This window comes from Micromys minutus (assembly GCF_963924665.1).
Source record: "Micromys minutus genome assembly, chromosome: 1".
Taxonomy (NCBI): domain Eukaryota; kingdom Metazoa; phylum Chordata; class Mammalia; order Rodentia; family Muridae; genus Micromys; species Micromys minutus.
Window position 1 is genome coordinate 213625111 of NC_137969.1, and position 23894 is coordinate 213649004.

The 23894-nt window shown below is 37.2% G+C and overlaps 1 pseudogene across 1 annotated transcript; it reads left to right on the forward strand.

The window, feature by feature from the left end:
• The first annotated feature begins 479 nt into the window (after nucleotides 1–479).
• LOC308415425 (stress-induced-phosphoprotein 1-like) lies at nucleotides 480–2148 on the forward strand (annotated as a pseudogene). Its single transcript has one exon. The product of its transcript is annotated as a stress-induced-phosphoprotein 1-like (transcript).
• Nucleotides 2149–23894: the final 21746 nt, after the last annotated feature.

The window sequence follows — 23894 nt, forward strand, 5'->3', positions numbered from 1 at the left end:
ATGGAGCAGATTTTATAATGCTTAACGATCACCCAGCTTCAGTGCTGATAATATGAGTTTGAAGGTGTGGTGCTGGGAATAACCACACATTTCATTCTTTATCGTTAGATAGTGTTTTTTAAACGTGGATAATTGAGTAATAAAGAAACTAATCTGATAACTATTAAACACCAATTCCTAAAACCATCAAGACTCAGAAGCAACAGATGACTTAATGCATCAGAAATACAGATAATAAAGTGGTTTAGTAAGATTCCATTTGCAGTTCAGATCTACCAAAATAACTATTTAAATAGAAAGTTAGCTTTCTTCAGATTTGCTATTTTCAGCACCCCTGCTTTGCTTTCTAGCTAAGCCAGAAATGAGTGGGATTCTGCCTGTCAACTTTAGATTGTGGAGGAAGAAACAGAAATGATATCTGTTCCAAAGAAGAGCTATCTCTTCGGGAATAGTTGTAAGATCTGTGTATAGTGACGCGGAACGGACGAATTCGATTCAACGGGGTTCGGGGTTAGGCTATGGAGCAGGTGAATGAACTAAAGGAGAAGGGCAATAAGGCCCTGTGTGCTGGAAATATTGACAATGCTTTACAGTGCTATACCGAGGCAATTAAACTAGATCCCCAGAACCATGTGCTCTATAGCAATCACTCTGTAGCCTATGCCAAGAAAGGAGACTACCAGAAGGCCTATGAGGATGGCTGCAAGACTGTTGACCTGAAGCCTGACTGGGGCAAAGGTTATTCAAGAAAAGCAGCAGCCCTTGAGTTCCTAAACCGGTTTGAAGAAGCCAAACGAACCTATGAAGAAGGTTTAAAACATGAAGCCAATAATCTCCAGCTTAAGGAGGGCTTGCAGAATATGGAGGCCAGGTTGGCAGAGAGGAAATTCATGAATCCTTTCAACTTGCCTAATCTGTATCAAAAGCTAGAGAATGATCCCAGGACAAGGTCGCTGCTCAGCGACCCCACCTACAGGGAACTCATAGAGCAGCTACAGAACAAGCCTTCAGACCTGGGCACAAAACTACAAGATCCCCGGGTCATGACTACTCTTACTGTCCCCCTTGGGGTTAATGTGGGCAGTATGGATGAAGAGGAAGAGGCAGCAACACCCCCACCCCCACCCCTTCCCAAAAAGGAGGCCAAGCCAGAACAAATGGAAGAAGATCTTCCAGAGAATAAGAAACAGGCACTGAAAGAAAAGGAGTTGGGAAATGATGCCTACAAGAAGAAAGATTTTGACAAGGCCCTGAAACATTATGACAGGGCCAAGGAGCTGGACCCTACCAACATGACTTACATAACTAATCAAGCAGCTGTGCACTTTGAGAAGGGCGACTACAAGTGCCGGAAGCTCTGTGAGAAGGCCATTGAAGTGGGCAGAATGAACCGAGAGGACTACCGGCAGATTGCCAAAGCTTATGCCCGAATTGTCAATTTCCATTTCAAAGAAGAAAGGTACAAGGATGCTATCCATTTTAACAACAAGTCTCTAGCAGAGCTCCGAACCCCAGATGTACTCAAGAAGTGCCAAGCAGGCAGAGAAAATTCTGAAGGAACAAGAGCGGCTGGCTTATATCAACCCTGACTTAGCTTTGGAGGAAAAGAATAAGGGCAATGAATGCTTCCAGAAATGGGACTGCCCCCAGGCCACGAAGCACTATACTGAAGCCATTAAAAGGAACCCAAGAGATGCCAAACTGTTCAGCAACCGGGCTGCCTGTTACACCAAGCTCCTGGAGTTCAAGCTGGCACTCAAGGACTGTGAAGAGTGCACCCAGCTAGAGCCAACCTTCATCAAAGGTTATACACAAAAAGCGGCTGCTCTGGAAGCCATGAAGGACTATACAAAAGCCATGGATGTGTACCAGAAGGCGTTAGACCTGGACTCCAACTGTAAGGAAGCAGCAGACGGTTACCATCGCTGTATGACCGCACAGTACAACAGACACGACAGCCCTGAGGATGTGAAGCGGCAGGCCATGGCTGACCCTGAGGTGCAGCAGATAATGAGTGACCCAGCCATGAGGCTCGTTCTGGAGCAGATGCAAAAGGACCCCCAGGCTCTGAGCGAACACTTAAAGAATCCTGTAATAGCACAGAAGATGCAGAAGCTGATGGATGTGGGTCTGATCGCAATTCGGTGATAACTTGCTTTTCCCCTCTTCCCTTCGCCAATGAGGAAAGGCGAGCTGGGACGGTGGCGAGCAGCACTGGGCAGAGGGGGGAGAAGAAAGGCTTATCTGTGTATAGTAACTTTGTGCCTTTTGCCACAATTTTCCTGTACATGAGTTGTTGAACTATGCGTACATAGTTCTTGATAAGTAAAAAAGTTCAGATTCATCACCTGATTTCTAGATACATGTGTTTTCCGTAATCACAAATCCTGATTACCTGGAATCCCTACTATATTAGATATTGAATGGTTTATAAATTTTCTTACATAAATTTGAGTATCTACATCTTCTTACAGAAAATCTAAGCTTACTTTCTAAATAAATAAAAACTCTGGAAAAAACGAGAGTGCAAACTTAAATGCCCCAAACCAGAAGTTTCTGGCCCTACTAAACATTTGATGTTTAATGTGAAGGTTGTCAAGATTTCAACAAGTAACTGAAATTCTCCCCTGTTGATCATGTTTCAGGAGCAACTCGGTTGATGAAGCATAAAACAATGATAATAAGGGACTTTTATTTGGGAGAAGAAATTTATGTGTTTACACATATGAGTGGGTACTATATATTTATTCTATTTATAACAGTTTGAACTCAAGCTTCAAACTTCTTTTAAAAAGTAAACTTGTGTAGAGTGGTGACTCTGAGTGATAGAAGACTAAAGGCCACACAGTTCCATAGCCAAGAGCTACACCGTGAGGTACTGAGACACAAATAGGCAGAAGGAAAGGGGGCCCTCGTTCATAGCTTGTGACAGGAACAATTCTGATGGTTTGAGAGGCCTAAGATGAACAACAGCTACAAAAGAGAACCTGACTGCTGAATCCAATATTTGAGAGTATTTGGCAGACCTGGGAAGGCAGCCATGTTCAATATTAAAATAGACCCTTCTCTTTTCAGCCACACTGGAGAGCAGCAGAATCAGTCACAGAGGAAAATTCAGAGGAAATTATTTCCCCGTGACACTTGCTCCACTGCGCCATATCCCTGCTGGTGAAATTATTTCCAGGGTTTATAGTTTCACTCTCCCAACACTTCAACTTTATTTTTTTTTAATGGTTTTCCCTTAAGTGAAAAGCCTGAGGCTGATACATGCTACCTTTGGTAAAGGTAAGCAGAAGTGGAAGAAAAGAAACAAAACCGGTGCAGAGAAAACGTGTGACATCATGTCAAACAATCGGGAGCTGAGGAAATGCTGAAATCTGAGCAAGAAATTTGGAGTCTGAGATAAAACCTCCACAGAGCCTAGTGAGACTGTTTACCTATGGAACGGTGAAAAGGGGGTGAAAACAGTAGACATAGAGGGAGAGACTGCGGTTTTTTACAAGATTCTGAACACAAACAGGGGTCGTTGTCCATCTTCCCAGCTGTCAGCAGAAACTGCCCCAGGAAGCTGAGATAAAATGGAGATGCCTTTGTCTCATCACTAACCTTGCGAAGTTCATAGAGCTAAGATAATGACACTGATGATGCGGACGATATGCTGAAACACATAGTGGCCTGGTCTTGGGGAAGGGCGTGTGAGCACAAAAACAAATGAGGACCCGTGTGGAAGATAGTTCTTAGCAGAGCTGAAAAAGATGCCACGTTTTGAAAAACATACATCAATGATAGGTAAAGTTAATTTAAAATATTGCATTTGTTACACATCAAAAAATATTCATATTTACTTTTGGTCATTTTTTTTGGAGTTGTTCAGATTTTATGTAAACTCATACGAAAGAAAAAAGTGAAATTAGGCAGGGCTAGCTAGGGTTGAAGCAGACTGGTGCAGCATTTGCCTACTATGTGTGAGGCTTCAGGGCTTCAAAACAAGTAAAACCTAACATAAAATATTCATAACATAGAAAAGTTTTACCTGTTTATGTAGAGATCACTACCTTACTATATTTTAAAAATGCATCACACACACACACACACACACACACACACAGAGTGAGTCAACTCATTTGACTTAGAGAATTTCTATATAAGTACAATGTACCTGAAAATTCTATAGTTTAAAAAGCCTAACATAAATTTGACAGCAAAAAGAAAAAAGAAAATTTTATAGAGCTAGCTAAATACAAGTAACCAGTTAAGGAGAAATACTTACAAGTTACGTCTTAGAGAAAAGGCTAAATTTCCTGCTGTAAATTTTAAAATACCTTTAATAAAATGTATGCACAGATAATTTATCTCAAAATATTGGTATATGCAACTTAAGTTTTTGAAAATATGTATTCTCTTCATAATGAGATTATTACAAATTAAACGTGTACTGATAAGTTATTTCTCTTTATTTTCCATTTTTGGATATTTTATTTATTTATATTTCAAATGTTATTCCTTTTCCTCTTTCCCTTCCATAGACCCTGTATTACACCCCACTCCCACTGCTTCTATGAGGGTGCTCCCTCTACCACCCAGCCACCCACTATAATCTCACTGACTTGGCATTCCCCTACACTGGGATATTGCGCCTTTACAAGATGAAGAGCCTCTCCTCCCTCTGATCTCAGATAAGGCCATCCTCTGCTACATATGCAGCTGGAACCATGGGTCCCTCCATGTGTACTCTTCAGTTGGCAGTTTGGTCCCCCAGAGCTCTGGAGGGTCTGGTTGGTTGGTAGGGTTGTTCTTTCATTTTTTTTAAAAATTTTTTTAATTGAACAACTTTATTTTAAAAAACAAAGATAAATGTACAGATTTTAAGCATTTTTGTATAAAAGTATACGAATATATTTTTGTCAGTGTTTGGTTTTTTTTTAAGGTTTGATAGTGTGCATTAAGATCTTATTAGTTACAATGAGCATAAAGTACATGTAAAAGAGGATGTAACCTGGAATTAGTCAAAGTTTTCTTGGTGTGTAGGGATTAAGCATAATGATTTTTTTTTGTTTTCCTTTTTTTTTCTTTTCTTGAACTTCATATAGTCTATGAATTGTTTCTGGGATGTTCAGAGCTTTCTGGGGTTAGTATCCAATTATCAGTGACTGCATATTATGTCTGTTCTTTTGTGACTGAGTTATCTCACACAGGATGACATTCTGTAGATGCAACCATTTTCTAAAGAATTTTATAAAGTCATTGTTTCTGATAGCTGAGTAGTACTCCATTGTGTAAATGTACCACAATTTTTGTATCCATTCATCTACAGAAGGACACCTGGGTTCTTTCCAGCTTCTGGCTATAATAAATAGGGCTGTGATGAACATTGTAGTGCATGTGTCTTTGTTGTATGTTGTAGCTTCTCTGGGGTATATGCCCAGAAGTGGAATAACTGGGTCTTCAGGTAGTACTATGTCCAATTTTCTGAGGAACTGCCGGACTTTTTTGCCTAACATCCTCTTATCAGTGAGTATGTACCATCTGTGTTCTTTCGTGACTGGGTGACCTCATTCAGGATATTTTCTAGTTCCATCTATTTGCCTAAGAATTTCATGAAGTCATTGTTTTAATAGCTGAATAGTACTCTATTGTGTAAATGTACCACATTTTCTGTATTCATTCCTCTGTTGAGATACATCTGGGTTCTTTCCAGCTTCTGGCTATTATAAATAAGGCTGATATGAACATGGTGAACACGTGTCCTTGTTATATGTTGGTGCATTTTGGGTATATGGCAAATAGTGATATAGCTTGGTTCCCAGGTAGTAATATGTCCAATTTTCTAAGAAACAACCATACTTATTTCCTGAGTGTTTATACCTGCTGGTAAGCCATTTCTTACTAAATATACAAATAAAATTTAAAAATAGAACCATTTATGAATCTATGGGGATCAAGTAGCCATAAATTACTACCACAGTTTCATAGATGAGCAGTATCTATGTAAATAAACATGATAATATCTAACTTATCAAAGTGGAGAATTAAGGCCATCTTCCTCACAAACAATTGTTTCCTTTCAACTTGTCAATTACATATAGTTGGCTTACAGTGTATGTGTGTTTGTGTTTGCCTGCATGTGTGTGTGTGTGTGCATATGTGTGTGTATGTTGTGTGATTCATTTTTTAACCTAGCAAGGTAGTGATCCAATTTCTAAAAACTTACTCTAAAGACACTCAAACAGGACAAAAATATATGTATAAAATTTTATGGTGCCATTAATTGGAACATCACTTTAGCCTTCCATGTGCCAGTGGTTGTAAAAGCTACGTCACAGGAAGACATTAATGCACATGTGTCTGGAAGGCAATAACTGAGACTATGTAAAGTAATGAACAGTGATTTAGAGAGAACACAGTGTCAAATACAATACTCTGAGAAGATTATCCTCAAAATTTTATGTTTTTAAAAAAACAAAAGGAAAACAGAAAAGCCTTGGAAAACCCCTAGAGTAGTGAAGTCAAGTTGAAATGATAGAAATATGAGAAGGGGAAGGAGACATTCAGAAAGAAGCTCCTCTGTTGTAAACTGCCATTGGTACCTGGTCTTATTTTTCCTTCCCCCACTTGTTTTGCTAAGAATTCCTTCCTTGTATCCTTAGAACATTCCATCTGAGCTATCTTTACCCTGAAAGCATTCTGTTTTGTACACTCTTTACTGTACCTGGCCTCCCCAAACTTTGTTGTTCACCCCATATAAAAGGAGTCCCAAGTAAAGCCTAGTTGGAATTCACCCATTATTGAGTGACCCATGTGTGTGTCTGTGTGTGTTTCTTTTTTAATCCCCCAGGCCTCTGTTCAAGGCTTGGTGACAGTGACAGTACGGGTGTCGTCACTTCTCTTACGGGTTTTTGGAGATTCTTAATTCTCCAAATGCTTCTAAAATTAATTTTAGAAGAGGTTTGCAACTCCATAATAACAACAATACCAACCAACCTGAGCTCCCAGGGACTAAACCACTATTAAAAAAGAACACATGGAAAGACCTGTGGCTCAGAACTGTACCTGTGTGACAGGTAATTTGCATTGTTCACTCAATTGGATTAAGGAGGCCCTAGAGTATTGCTGAATGTGAATGCCATTGTCCATGTTCTAGAAACTTCAAAGAGAGGAAAATGAAGTGTGTATGTGTGTGCGTGTCTGTGTGTGTGCGCTGCAAAAATGGGGGAAAGATAATCCTGGACTGAAATGCTCTTTACCCTGATTCACAACGTGATGCCCCAGCTACCACACAGCCTATACTTCCTGTCATAGCTTCTTTGTCATGCTGACTATACTTTCAACCACAAGCCAAAATAAACCATTAATTCCTTAAGCTTCTGATTTGTGTACGTTTATGTGTGTGTTTATATGTATAGATATATGTGTATTTGGAAGGCAGAAATCAACATTGGGTGTCTTTTTCAATTTGTTTTTTTGAGATACAGTCTTCTACTGAAATGAGACCCTACCAAGTTTACTAGACTAGCTGGCCAGAAATCTCCAAGAATTCTCCAGATGCAGCCTCATCAGTTGTGAGATAACAAATGGCAGCTGTCATTTATGGCTTTTTCTCATGAGTGTGGGATTGAACTCAGGTCTCCATTACTTTGCAGCAAACACTTCCCTAGCTGAGCCATTTTCCCAGCCCTTTCAACTTTGTTTTCCTGAGATATTTATAATGACCAAATCAGGGTATTTCATATTTCTGCCTCCAATAAACTAAAACAAAATAAATACAATTTTGCAACGCATAAAAATATTGATAGTGAAAAATATCAATTTCAGGTTAGTTTGCTTTGGAAACTCTAGCCCTCTGTGGGACCCTGAAAGCCCCCTTTCACTTGTCACCATACACAAGATCTCAAGGTGGTGCTTCAACAAAATTACTCAATTCACTTGGACAAACAACAGCAAAATTTTTGGAACCATGCAAGTATTAGCTAATTTTATTATAATGATTTCTCAATCTTGTGACAAAATCAAGATAGAATTTAATTTGCAAAAATGACTGAGAATAACTTTATCATATCTAATATGATTTACAAATTTGGAAATAATGCATTATGCAACAAATATTTGGCAAATTCAAATAATGTTTTACTTACAAAGGTAAAACTACCTATGGGTCACTCAATACAAAAATAAACAAATAAAACTATAATATACACCAAAAGAAGTCAACTGAAGCTTATAATTAATGAAATTCTTTGTAGTTTTTAAGTGATATTTTAATGATTAAAAATAGCTGTTCCGAATGTCAATTGGAGATAATGAACTTTAATCCTTAAAAACTAATAAAAGAGAAATATCTTACCAATTTTAAAATAAAAGTAACTGTTTACTAAAAAGATTTGATTTGGTGTCTACATATGCATCAGTTCCGCACATTAAGCTTTTAAGACAGCAGTATACCCACGAGCATTCTGAGATAGAAATGTAGCTGAGGATGTTATGAGGTGGGTAAGTTCCTAATGCTATGCATTTCTCAATACTTCTACTAATATTGGATGTTACTATATGAAATAATAATTCTTATAATTCGTGTCATGTTTATTCATTAAAATGGAGAGAAAGCAATCTTAAATATAGACTAAAGTTCTGTCTTCTCATCCTCATATTATTCTCAGCCTAAATCTTTATTTTCTAGACCAGCAATGCCCTCATTGTACTGGGGAAAGTTCCTGAGACTGTACAAATAATAATAATAGCCTAGTATGAGTGTATGAAAATGTGCTTTTCCTAAATATTATGGAAGATATATGTACAATTTCAGAGAAATCCAGAATATAGAATTTTCAGTCTTAAATAAGTGGACACCTTAGTTATTTGAAGCTTCTTAAAAAGTTAATAGAATCTTTGCATTCATCTTATTTTACCTTAGTCCTTTATACACAGGAATTTATTGACCAGTAAGACAAATTCATTTGTACCAGGATATAAAAAGCAGGCAAAATTTTAATTCCACATTCCTGAAACTCACAACATGAGTGATCAATTGAAAAAGTGAGAGACATTGAACCAATGTGGCATCTGGAGAAAACCTTTGATGTTACATAATCCCAGAAGATAAAATGGAGACATTTGTGCAACCAGTAAGGTCCTGCTTCAGTGTAAGAACAGGCAAAAATGACATTCGTACCTGAGGGAATATCAGTGGTCATTCATGGTTTTAGTTTCCAGTCCTCAAAAATAAGTCCTCATTTTGTCTAAAAATAAATCCCAAGTCTATCTATTCTCCTGAAAATATTGTTTCCTATCCTATATGAAATCTAGACTTAAAAATAAACTATATGACTTAAAAGCATAGAAGGTGCAATTTGGGAAGAAGAGAATCAAAGGGAGAAAAAATGGTCAGAGAAAGTCATGGAATACAGCATAATCAAAATATGTCACACATGGCTGATGATGTCATAGGGAAGGTCATTATGTTGAATTATGAATATATACTAAAAGTGAATAATCATGGCCGTGGGCCACAGTGAGTTCACAGGAAATGTATATTAGGATAGAAATGGATCTTTCCAAAGGCAACCCATGAGCTAGGACACCCTGAGTAGGAATGGAAACCTTGGTGAGTTGATGAAATGTGTCCTTATGGTTATGAGTTGCTTACTCAAATAACCCTCAAATCCCACCAGTTAAAATACTGGATCTATAGTCATTCCACTACAAGTTGCATATACAAAATTATTAAATGAAGAGTAGAAATCGCCTTTTAAAGATAAATGACAGTAAAAAAATCCAACATTTTAAACATGTATTCTTCCAAAAAAATTAATATATCAAATAAAAAGCTAACCAAAATATTACCTTAACAACAAGGTAGTTATAATGATTTCTCACTCAAGTGATTATGAAAGGACATATGGTATAATTGTTTCTTATGTAAGCTTAGACTACATCAGAATTGTTTTCCCTTTGTTTAAGCTCAGTTATAGATGCAGAGCCTGTGATGTTAGTTAGCCCATACATCCTAATTGTGAAGATCCCACAAAGTCATGACTGCAGCCAGTTACAGACAAAATGTCATCATGGGACTAATGTCCTTAATCCTGTCACATGTGAGAGATGCTATGAAGATTACAGTAAGTTAGAGTGCTACTACAATATGTAATCTGCACAGCATTGGAAACAGCCTCAATGGCATTCTTACATCAATAATTACAGGAGGAACTGGGAAGCTGCTCAAGTCAGTATGTGGATGTGAAGAGGTCACCACCCCTGGTCTGTTGTCCTCACTGAATGAGAAAATCAGAATGGTTTTACAATCTGTGCAAAGGCAAAGCCTATCTCTTCAAAATTGTCAACTAACTTATTTCCATAATGAGATGAGCAGGAAACTCAAGTAAGCATATTTCCAAACTCTCAATTATTTTCACACTTTCTTGCAGTTAAACACAAATTATAACTTTTAAGGCACCTTTTGCCTTCATATTAAAATTTGATAAGCTATAACATTATTCCTTATGTTATTTTTGATTTCTATTATAAAAAGGTCTGGCAGCTAAATTTAATTAAGCAGACTCATTTTTAGTATGCATATTGTATTTTCTCTAAATAAACTACTGCTTTTTAATCTTTCAATTCCTGAAGGAACATAGTTCTGCACTGGGGTCTTTTACCACTAACAACTTTCACCATATAATTAAAGTGTTTGCAGTGGTTAACAGCTAAATTATCTGATTAAAGCAAGCCTCCCTTTCTGTGACAATAAGGCTATATGTATATATATATATATATATATATATATATATATATATATATATATATATATATATGTGTGTGTGTGTGTGTGTGTGTGTGTGTGTATGTGTGTGTGTGTGTGTGTGTGTATATATTTATATATATATAAAAATGGAGTCTATTGAGAATAAATAAATATTTATAGTCTGAGACCAGGCAGCAGTAATGATAGTTTTTGGACAATGCAGAGCTGCAGAATGTGTGGCAGCAGGAAGATTTCCTCAAACCAACTCTTTGAGGCACAAAGAGATGATAAAAAATAAGAGGAGTATAAGGTCATTTATTAAGATGAATATGCATCAGGTACATGGTGATCTGCTAGAATAAAATGTAGGCTGTAGAAGATGACTTTCCAATTTCCAACTTTGTGGCCAGGAAAACTGAGTAGATGCTATGGTCTTTCTTAGCACAGAGAATTTAAAATAAGATGAAAAAGGTGGCAAGATGGGCAAAGAAACATAGGAAATAAAAAAAAAAAAAAAGGAAAAAAAGGAAAGATATCTTTGGTCTCTTAAAGTGAACATACCTTAGAGACACTCAGCTGGAATGTTCCCACATAAATGGATATTGATGCCAAGGATTCTGGGAGGTAATCTTCTCTGTAGAGTCATCTTGAAATTATTATTCCATAAGTCATACTCACAGTTCCACAAAGGACTTAAGATGACTATATAAATATGGCCAACCATGGACTTCTGACATGAGCAGTCTAGATGGTGAAATGAGAGAAAGGACAGTCCACATAAGAGACTGAGAAATAACTTCATTAAAACAAAAGAAAGATAGAATATGGGGAAATTATATGTGATTTGTTTTACAAGGTTAAAAATGATGTGTCTCCATATAATAGGAACAGTCCTGTCATTTCGAAAACAAGACAACAGTATTTCAAGACACTGAACTGATTTTAAGTGCCCATTTTTAATCATCTGATTGGTCTGGCTATTTAAATGTTCATTACTTTGACATACAAAGCAATACATTCTATTTCCTCTGTATAGAGTAACTTTTATTTCTGTTAGGTAGAATACAATAAATTTGTTTTAAGATTTCAAAAGAAATCAAAATTTATGGACCTTCCACCTTAAGAACCCCTGGGCTTTCTAAAAACATAATCCTCTTTTGAAATTTATCCTGTTATATCATCTTGTTCTCCAAGGAAATACCCTTTGCCTTATTCATTCTCCCTATTAGACTCCTCCTATGATAAGTGAATTCACATTCCAAATTGAGCCAACTTCAAAGCAGATGGTTCACATTAAGAATGATCTAGATTTCTATGCCCTGCTGAGGACTCTACTGAATCAGAGGGAAACATTTAATCCATCTTACACATTACATACCCCAAGTTTCCTAAATGTGCCTCTTTCCAAAGATTAAAAATAATGTATAAAAATATAGTCAGATCTTGAGATTCACAGAGGAAATGGAATTGTGGGAAATAAAGCTTGATAAACTTCAATATTAAAAAATAAAAACCACTCCTATATACATATAATTTAACAGAGTAAATTATAAATTTATTTGGAAATATATGAAAAATAAATTTTGGTTTCTTAAGGAAATATATTTACTCTTGGTAACTAATAATATTATTTTAAATGTGATTAAATGGTAACCCATAGAAAGTCAAACAGGATTCTATTTTTCTTCTTTTTAATATTTTTATTTATTTTATAAAATATTATTATAGCTCACAATTTTGTTACATAATAATATATAATGAATGCACATTTTTTTTCTCTTTTTAATATTTATTTTTTATTCACTTTACAATTCTGATCACAGCCTTCCTCCATCCTCTGTTTCCAGTCCTTCCTCCCACTGCTGGCAACTCTTTTCTGAAAAGAAGTGTCACCCCCTTGCCTTGGGTACCACCCCAGTTTAGGGCATTTAGTCCCAGCAGGTCTAGGAACACCCTCTCTTATTCTGGCCCAGCCATGCAGACCAAGTATCAGGAAAGAGGATCCAATGGCAATGAATTGAGACAGAGACAGCCTCTGTACCATTTGTTAGGGAGCCACATGAACATCAAGCTGCACAATTGCTACAAATGTATGCTCCTGTATGCTCCCTGATTGGCGGTCCAGGCTCTATGATGACTCATGGTGCCAGGTTATTAACTCTGTGGGTCTTCTTGTGGTCTTCTTGACTTTCTTCTATCCCCCACTCTTCCACAAGACTCCCCATTTGTCTGTGGGTCTCTGTATGTGCCCGGATATGCTGCTGGATGAAGCCTTTCAGGAGACAGTTATCCTAGGCTCCTATCTGCAAGCATAGCAGAGTATCATTTATAGTATCAGGGGTTGGCTCTCTCACATAATAATAATAGTATCATTAATAGTATCAAGTTGGGCCAGTTATTGGTTGGCTGCTCCCACAGTCTCTGATGCATGTTTAACCCTATACATTTTGTAGGCAAGATAAAGTTTTATATTTTATTTATTTATTTTTGTTTTACTAAATTGTGATAAAATGTAGCAGTGGTTAATGTATGTATAGCATACTTTTATATTTATATTCCATATAAATTTCCAAACAACCACTGGTAGATGCAAACATGTTTACTGACAGTCTATCTTCCATATAAGAATAGTAAAAAGTAACCAAAACCAAAATTATTTTTTTTTTCAGTTTAGGTTTCTAGTGATTGAGTAAAAAAAAAATATTTTAAGAAACACACACACACACACACACACACACACACACACACACACACACACAGTGGCTTCCAAAAAGTAACATGTTTTATCCTAGACAATGAAGAATGTAGAGAAGACTATCAAGAGAATATCATTGTTTGTTCTAGAATCACAGTCTAAAGCTATTTCCAAATGTCTCTCCCTCTGCCTCTGTCTCCCTGTCTCTGTCTCTCTCAATACATGCACATGCAAATACACAAACAGATACATAGTGCACAAGAGTTCACAGAGAAGTCATAATACTGCTTCCTGTCTAGTATTTCTACAAATTATAAATATATAAAGACTTATCTATTGAGTAATCAAATATGGGATCATAGGTTATTACAGATACTTTTATTTTTCTGATTGGAATGCCAATCAGAAATTGGAATGCCTAGAAAGAACTGGCTTCCTATTGGCCAACACAATTATTGTCATTGTTCTTTTGTTAAAAGCAAACAACTATAAAAATAAAACTCTACCTACATACTCACATAAACAGCTAAAACTTTGCAATAACCCACAGTAGTGTTTCACTTGAAATTTTCAAAAAAAAGTTAGCAATAAATCCATATGCTTTCAATAAATTATAAATGCTGTAGTTAGTTAATCACAATTGTCAACTTGATGAGTCTTCATCTAGAATCACCTAGGAAAGAGGACTCTTAGGCATAGATGTGTAACATGAGGCGAAGAAGCTCTAGATTTATCAACATGCCTCACCAACACACCAAAGAAATTTGCCTTCACTATAACAAGTTTCTGCCATTGACTAATTTTTTTTCTCTTTTAAAATATGGCCTTAGGGTTTTTTTGTCTGTTTGTTTTAGTTTTTCCTCTTTTTCTTTATTTTTTTAAATTGGATCACTTAGGTTTTACATTTCTAATGTTATACCTTTTCCCTCTTCTCCCCTGTTCTCTCCCCCTCCCCCTGCTTCTATGAGGATGCTCCCCCTCCTATCCACCCACTCCCACTTCAGCACACTGGCATTCCATTTCACTGGGGAAAAAAGTCTTCACAGCACCAAGGGCTTCTGGTTAAACATGATTTAAAGGCTGGACTCCAAATCCTTCAGACAACTGAGAAGAATCATAAAATTATACTTCAAAATGTCTAGAACATGGTGTCAAACCTTGTAGACAGATTGTTTGTTCTCTATAATAACAGAATGTTATACACTACACTCCTGAAGCATGGCAGTTTTAATAATTTTAATCAACATTGACAAGCACAAAAGAAGTACAAGAAGATGCTGGGGAGATTGCTCAGCCAATGTGGAAAACATCTGTGTGCTCATTATCTAAGCATGAGAACCTCAGCTCAGATCATTAGCACCCACATAAGAGCTAGGATGAAGGTGTGACTCATTGCTGGTTGGGGAACTGGGCAGAGACAATCAGATTCTGAGGGCTACACAGCCAAGCAGGCTAGTTAAATCAGAGAATTCCAGATGCAGTGAGAAGTTCTGTTTAGAAGAGGAGGAGGAGGAAGAAAAGGAGAAGGCTGATTATTAGATGATTGATCTTGTGTACACAAATGCTACATTCCGAACCTCAAGATCAGGTTGCTAACAATGATCAGATTCTCCTATACACCCGCCCCTTGTGTAAACCTTGCTTCCCAATAAATGTAGGCAGGGTTTCAGTTACCAGACTGGGAATGACAGGTAGCGACCACAGAGAGAAAGTGAAGAAGAAAAGGAATGATAAAGGGAAAAGTACAGAGAGAACATAGTTCTCTATTACACTTGAGACAGACTGGTGGAAGAGCGATAACCCAGGCTAGACTCTAACATCAAGTACTTGGGAAGTGAAGCTGGAGAAATAACAATCTAACGTAAAGAAAAATACATTGGGGTACTTTGCTCAGCAATTGAGCTAAGACTTATTTTAAAACTCCACTGGACACTTCCTCATTTATTGGGAGGGGCAGATTATATTAATGAAAATTAAAATTATTAAAATCACTGAAAATACCATATACAGATGGTGACACAGACAATTGTGCAGACCCATAAAAGAAACCTTTGCACCCACCCTCAAATACACAGGTGTGCACAAATCCCTCAACATATACACATGTGTAGAGAGCACTTCAAATTAAAATAAATAAAAAATAAGGGAAGAACAAGTTGTAAGGGGACTGTTAATCCATTAGAAAATTGAGTTATTAGAAAAGAAATTTTATTTATAATAAACAATATAGTATAAAACTAATTCAACATGAGACTGATAGGGTTTGTGTATGTGTGTGTGTGTGTGTGTGTGTGTGTGTGTGTGTGTGTAAGAGAGATTGAGAGACAGAGAGATAGACAGACAGAGAGAACAGAGACTATCAATTTATATAGAAGTATTAAATATGTGGCATTTCTAAACATATAATAAAACACATTTCACTTTCAAATTTGAAGACTTACTACATTTTAGAGAGAAAACTGGTTAAATATAGTGGAATATAGCGAAAGTATAGAAATACATAAGGCTTGTAGACTTTCTTTGCTTACACTATTTTATTGGAATGAAAGTGTGTGGAGGGGACGGGAATGTTATTTTCAATGAATGGAACATTTCAATATCCTCGTAGGGATATATGATAGGATAAATTATGAGAACCTCTACCTCATATCTTACTCATAATTTAATATGGATCCTAGACTTGATTGTGGAAAGGGAACATTAGATTTTTCTGGAACTTGCAGGCAACACTGCCCAGGGAAGCAGGTGAGCTGTTTGCAGATCTTTGCCTCCCGCTCTGTTCTTCTAAACCCACCCCCAGTCTCATTCCCAGCTGTGTATCAGACTGCCTGCTATGGCCTTTCTTCACTTTTTGCCACTATTCCCAGAGAACTGAGCAGATTCTGGTGGAATCCTGCTCTCTTCCCTCCAGTGACACACTTAGCTCCATGATGTTCATTCTCATTCCTAAGTGTCATCAGTTCCCAATACCTAGAAACATAATTTTCTCCCAAAAGTCCAGCAGGATCCCATCAGCATGCCAGAAGAATTCCCTGCCTGGAAATACACAGCCACCATACCCTCCTAAGAAGCAGAGAAAGCAACAGAAACCAAGGAGCCAAACATCCACCCAACCAAGACAAGACCTGAAATCAGCACCTAGACTTAAAACCAACTGGAACTCAGATGCCTAGACACAGCATAAAAACATAAAAGCATGCAGGATAATATGTCTCTGATAGAGCCCAGCAACCATGACCCTGAAGAATACTACATACCTGAAACTACATGACTGGGACTGAAAAACAATTTACTTCCCTTATGGGAAGTAAATAAACAGCTTTAAAGCTATGGAAACACAAATTATAGAAGGAACTGAATAAAACAGTCCAAGACCCAAAAGTGGAAACAGAATCAATAATGAAAACACAAACTGAAGAGAAACTAGAAATTTAAAAAAAAAAAAAAAAAAAAAGGAACTAAAAGGGGAAACTTAAAATCAAACCTCATCTAAAAAATGCAAGAAATGGAAGACAGAATCTTACTGAAGGCAAGTTAAAAGATATGAATAAACTCAGTCAAAGAAATTATTAACCCTAGATTCTTCAGGCAAAAAACATCCAGAAAACGTGGGTCACAGTGAAAATAACTATTCAAAGAATAGGGATAGAAGAAGGGGAAGAAACCAGGCCAAAAGCAAAGAAAAATTTTCAACAAAATCAGATAAAGACATTTCCTAACCTAATAAAAAAAATGCCCATCAAGGTATTTGATACAGAACATACAGTAAACCAAAGAGAGTTCGAGAAAAATGTTCCCTGAGCAAGTAATGATCAAAACACTAAACATGCAAAACAAGCAAAGAATGTTAACGGTTGCAAGGAAAAGGCAGACAGAATGACACAAGTGAGCATAGATTATACTTCCCTAACTGGAAAGGGACAAAGACTTCATGAAAAAATGGTGGCTGTATTGCTATACCAGACCATTTCACATTGATGTTTTCACACTAGAACTCTCGCTCTGAGAGAAAATTGCATGCACAGTGGGCCAGGATGTTTTCAACATGTGCGTTTGAGAATGTACTCACATTGGAGCCATATAAACTGTTCCCTATGCCTCATAGGTAACGCTAAAGAAAAAATGAGAGAGTAACTAGAATTTTATTTCACTCAAATGAATTTATAAGTGTCCAATAGTGTTCTGAAAAGTGTTCATTATTCTTGTGAGGGAGTATTAAAACTTACAACAAAATGGCAGCACACTTAGCAAACAAACCAAAACATTATAGGCCAAAAAAACTCACATGTCAGAGATGAGAAGGTAGCAGTTGTGCACACATTAATGATGTCTTGTACATATACCCACTATCTAAGATGCTGAAGACAAATATCCACAGAAATCCTGGCACAAGATCATCAGCTTTATCGATTGTTATCTATGATGGTCTCAAATCGGAAACAATCCTGAAGCCTGCTCACACAGCAATACACAATAAAAGTAACATGTAATCATGAGACTGTAAAACAACAGTAAAAGAATTCACTTTTGATCTTTATAAAATAAGATCATGTTTCAAAAACATTATGGTGATTCAAGCAGAACTGAACAGAACTGGACTGCACCTATAATGCGGGTAAGAACCATCAAGTTGTGTTAAGTGTTAGACTCTGTAAAAATTTGTAGTGTTAGGATGTGAGGAAAGGTCAGTTTTCTTGCCTATGGGAGGTTCTCATGCAGGATTGGCACGTTCCCATAGCTTTTCCTCAGTGCAGTTACAAAAATAACTACATATGCAAAGCCGTGGTGAGCACCACACCAACCTGCAGTAAAACTGCATGCTTCACTATGTCTAAACACATTTTTAAAGTTATATTAAAAAGCCCTTCAGGAGTTTTTCTACGAGATGTAAAAGTTGACCAGGAAGGGTCTGGGCCTCCAGGTGGTTCCTTTGAAAGAGAAGCAGCTTCGATGAGCTGAATTACAATGCTGCTCTGAATCTCCCAGGTGCTGCATTGTCTTGGAGCAGCACAATCACGGACCCTGAAAATGCACATCCAGAAATATTTCTTCAGCAATCCTCTGTGCTTGGAAAGTTCCAGACAGTAATTCATAATGAAGAAAAATATCTTCCAGAGAACAAAAGGCATAGGCTGCCAGAGCTACTTATTGTTCATGAGGATGATCTAACCCAGCTCACAATTTTTATCTTATCAGCTAAATGTGTTATTGGGTATCATATATTTAAAAACATCACTCGGCTTTATTTCTGTGAGAACTGAATAGAAGATTTCTTTCAATATGTTAAGGGATAAAGTGGAGAAGTGTTTAAAAAACAGTAGAGCCCACTCTGCCTGGGGGACATCAGGATTCTAGCCTTGGTTCGGCTGTCTCTGCTTCAAGTTCATGCATACTGACAAAATTCTGAGCCGTTTTAGCTGCACATCCTCTCTTACTGGCAAGAAAGTGAAAACTAAATTTAAAAAGTAAAATTAGGTCAAATATCTTAAAGATTAATTCCTTCTTACACACACAGTACTTTGTAAAGGATAGTCTCAGACCCTTTTAAGATTTTAAGCTACCAGGACAGCTGACACACAGTAACTGGTCCCTGACTTCTTTATTGTTAAACAGCTATTCAAATCTTAGTTCTTTTATCACAAGTTTTAGGTGAAATATAATATTCTGCAATGAAGCTAATGCTAACTGAATCTGTACCAGAGCTGTGCAAACGTGTTCTCTGATTCTCTGATTCTATCAAACTGGGATTCACAGCCCAGTTTGGGAGTAAAGGAGAACAAACACACCTCAGACACAGAGAATGCTATAGGCCAAAAATCTTGAGAAAATGTTCCTTGGATCATCTATGATAGCAGAACTATGTTTTCTCCTTTCCTCCAGAGGATAGTTCTCCCAACAGAGCCTGGCTCTTGAGAGCCCATACTCTCCTGTCAGATTGTTTATTGTGTAAGGAAACTAGGTGGTAAAATTAGACCTTCATCAGGTAACTTCTTTCATGGTCCTTGTTTTAGCAGCCTAGTTGGCACACTAAAGCAGATACTATTAAAGAAACAATGTGTAAACCTGACCTCTAATCTCAGTGCTCAGACCACTGAGATTTCTGGTCTCTGGTTCCTAGTTTTGGAAAATATCACATGCTGTGCGGCAGACACCCAACATACTGCACAATCTCTTGTTGCAGGTCTCATCAAGGGGCTAGAACGTGACGCAAAGAAGATAGGATTGCTAACATCACTGAACCATCTTATAAATTTAGCCAGAAAAGATCACTGTCTTCTTGTTAGGATTCAATTTGATTCTTAATTACCTGTGTGTGTACATGAGAGATAAGTGTTGGGGTTTCTGCAGAGCCCAGTTGAGGGTGTGGGATCCTATGAACCAGAAATTAAGATGTGTAGAAATGGGTCACTTAGGTGCTAGAAACCAACCAAATTCCAAACTTGGGTCCTCAGCAAGAGCAATATGCTAGTTAGTGTTAGTAATATGGGGCTGAGCCATGCATCCAGACCCAAGCTCATTGGTTTGTAAAGAAGAGGATTAAGATACTTCATGACAAGAAGAGAATCAGAGAAAATTCTCTGTTCAGCCAGGCATACCAAACATCACAATTAGTAGCGGCATGTTAAATCATCCTTAATCATTACAATTAACTTATATTATGCATTCTTCCTATTTTGTATCTTTCATATTTCTTCAGCTTCAATTAACAGCACTGGAATTTTCTTGCAGGTTATCACTTCTGTAAAAAAAAATGAAGATTATTGCTAAGAGTCCATGATATTTGTCACACTTTTCAAATGGATTTCAGTTGTTAAAACAAATGTATTAACTTGATGGTTAAGTATCAGATAATGCTTATTTTCCTTCACTTTTGAAGGGTTACACAGGTTGTCCTGATACTGTTTCTACTTTTCTCTTAATATTCATTCATACTTAAGTAATTTTAACACTACCATGTTTATATTTTCTTCTTTCATGTGGATCTGGAAAAGCTCCCTACCATAGTCACACTAGATAAATTATGTATTTTCAGATAAATCTCACACATATATAAAAAATCATCTTTAGATTATTTTTTTCAAAGCATGGCTGTCAATCCATTTACTTCCAAATATTTGGTGCAAATATAGTCATTTTAGCCCCCACTTCAGGCCAATTGAACACACATTAGTACAGGATTTGGTACCATTTTTTTAATAAGCCTCACAGGTGAATTCTTTATATTCAAGTGCAGAAAGCTGCTGGAAATACATTTCTAGATCGTACAGCTTGAATTTTATATAAATTGCTTCATTTTTAAACACTATAGTGCAATGCATAATGCATAGGTTGGGGACTTTTTAAAAAGTAGAGTCTACTTCATAAGAAGTTCGGAAGAGCATCTCAGTGGAACAAGAATGAGTTACATTAGTAAACTTTGGGAAATTGGTACAGGTCTGTCTGAACTTGGACAGAGAAAGAACAAGAAGACAGGAAGTAGGCCAAGGGCCAGAATGATTAGTATTCTTATCACCTTGGCAGAAAATAGCTTCTAGGGCATTATGAGAATGAAAGATCAAAGCAGCAGAAGCCACTGTGCACACACTCCATCGCTTATTGCTGTGGAGATAAGTCCTTCATCCTACCCAGATGACTTCATGATGAAAATCATGTGTGAATGGTATGTTCTAGAGAGGAGGGAGGACAAAATTTGGAGGCCATTAGAGAAATGTTTGCTAATAGTGAGGCTGGGACAAATAAGGGTTCAAGGAGAATCTGAGCCAAACATAAAAGGGTTGTTGGAGCTTGGGGAGTCGAGATAACTGACCTGTTCAGATACCACTTCGTTCTTTTTTTCTAGGGGCCTTTGCAGTGGTTTGTAGCACTGTACAGTTGTGTTATGTGGCCGCATGTAATTATTCCAACTCATTATTTGGAAACACCTAGAAATTAAAGACCAGTGTCTCACCCTCTGCCTCCTATAGGGTTTCACCAGCCCAGAAAGCCTGATGTTTCAAGATTGTTCTCCCTAATTGACAACAGACTCCAAGAGTTCAGAGCAGTTTGCAGGGCTCTAAGTTCTGTTTTGTCTGTTAACCATGTTTTATTTTATGTACAAATTTAAGCCATTCACCTTTAAAAAGCCAAATACACTTAAAAAGTATAATGAAAATAAAAAATAGGTGACCCTTTCCTAACCCCTCAGTATCTGTATTCCTTTCCTTTGTATTAAGTATTTTTTCCAAGGGCTATTTGGTTATAGGTTAAGTTTATACTCCTATTTCTTAAGATACCAGTTTATGGCATCAATGATATCTTTGCATTGTATATACAGAGGATTTAGATCTTCATTTATGCACTCTTTTTAATGCCATGGCTCCCGAAGTCTCTTGTTATGCCTTTGCATAAGGGGCCTTGAATTCAATTACTCCACAAAATAAAGCTTGGTTGTCTCCTCTGTGGAGACAAGAGGAGGCCTCAGGTTTCACAGATATAGCAAGAGACTGGGATCAAAGGCTCCTGCAGATGCTGTCAACTCATGCACAACTTCAGTCTGGATGACTTCAGTCCTGCTATATCTGATGCCCAGATGAGTCACTTTTCAGAATACCTGAATAGCACCGAGGTTCTAATTTCTAAAATATATGTGTCTATCTTTAGCTGATTTTGTGCATGTTCATATAATGTTATTTCATTTAATTTACACAAATTTCTGATCATAAATAGATAAATGCATACTTGCAAGATATTTCACTAGATCTCAAATCTCTAAATAGATAGCACAATTCTTTGTTTGATTGGATCATTTCTGTCCAGAACAAAAACTTGATCGGTGTCTGTTTTTACTTGATTTGGATTATTTTTATGGACATTATCCCTACTTTATCCTTTTGGTAATATGAGATGTGACCACAGGGATAGTCACACTCTTGTCACTCTACCTGGCTATATCAACTAATACAATCCTTAACAAAAATACTTTAGCAGGAAACATTCAAGTGTGTAGAAAGTGCCAGTCTTCTTAGCTATAATGAAATCATACTCCTACAAGTATGAGCTAAGACAATCTTAGATCAATAAGATCCAAGAATAAAAATGTTATGAGAAAATGTTATTTCTCACGTATTTATTTGTTTTGAAAAAATAAAACAGCACATAAGTTTGGAGTAACTAATCATAAGATCATTGTTTAAGGAAAGCCTTTGTGACCACAGATACTTTTTTAATGTAACTTCCAAAGTCTCTGTGAATATAATGCAGTTTGGAAGAAAATGATACATTCAAAATAGGCTTAGAAAGATTTCTTTAAAGGCACAACAAGACATTGGAAATTTTAATTTGTATTTATATATTACTAGTATGTTAAAATTGTAAAGTAACTGTATGGTCTTGAACAAGAGAGTATTTAGAATAATTGGAGGTGGGGTAGAGAATACACTGTGCATTTGGATGCTGATTTCTAAGCCCAGACATCTGGTTGCAGTCTGGACTGATGGAAAGTTCAAACATCACTGATCTCTCTGCTATGTAAAAATTGTTTCCAATCATCAGTGACTGGTTAACCAAGAGCTGATCAGACAATTAACTGGGCAGAAGAGAGAATATGGCAGGATTTCCAATTCCAATCAGACAATCAGATGACACTAGCTTAAACTTTTAGCAGTGGGGAATATGGACCTTGAGGCGGCCACTGGAAGGACAAGGAAACCAACCCACACACAAAGCTTTCGATCAAAAATTTGCCCTGCCTACAAGATGTACAACAACAAAGTTGGAGAAGAAACTGAGGGAATAGCCAAGCAATGACTGGCTCAACTTGATACCCATCCCATGGGCAAGAGCCAATCCCTGATAATATGCTATCAGACTGAAGACTAGCATACCTGTCCTCTGAGAGGCTACACCCAGCTTCTGACTGAAACTGATGCAGAGACCCACAGCCAAGCATTAGACAGAGCTGAGGAAGTCTTATGGAAGGGTTGGGGGAAGGATTGAGGAACCTAAGGACTCCAAAAGAAGACCAACAAAGTCAATTAACTTGGACCCTTTGGGACCCACAGAAACTGAATCACTAAAGAGCATACATGGACTGGACCTATGTCCTCAACCCGCACATATATACTAGATGAGCAGCTTGGTCTTCATGCAGATTCCCCAACAACTGAGGTAAAGGGCTTACCTTGACTCTATTGACAACCTGTAGATCCTGTTGCTCTAACTGAGCTCCCTTTTCTGGCCTAAATGGGAGAGTATGTACCTAGTTCTGCAGTGACTTGATATGCCAGGATGGGACACAGGGGTTACCTCTCACTTCTCCCAGGGGTGATGGGGGATGGTATGTGTAAGGGCAGAGGTGATCAGAATGTAAAGTGAATAAATAAATTAATTAGTGGAAAAATAAATCTTGTTTTAAAATTAAAATAGGACCCTGTGTCATTTACTTGGGAGCTAAATAAGCTAGAGCATGTGTAGAAATGCCTTGTA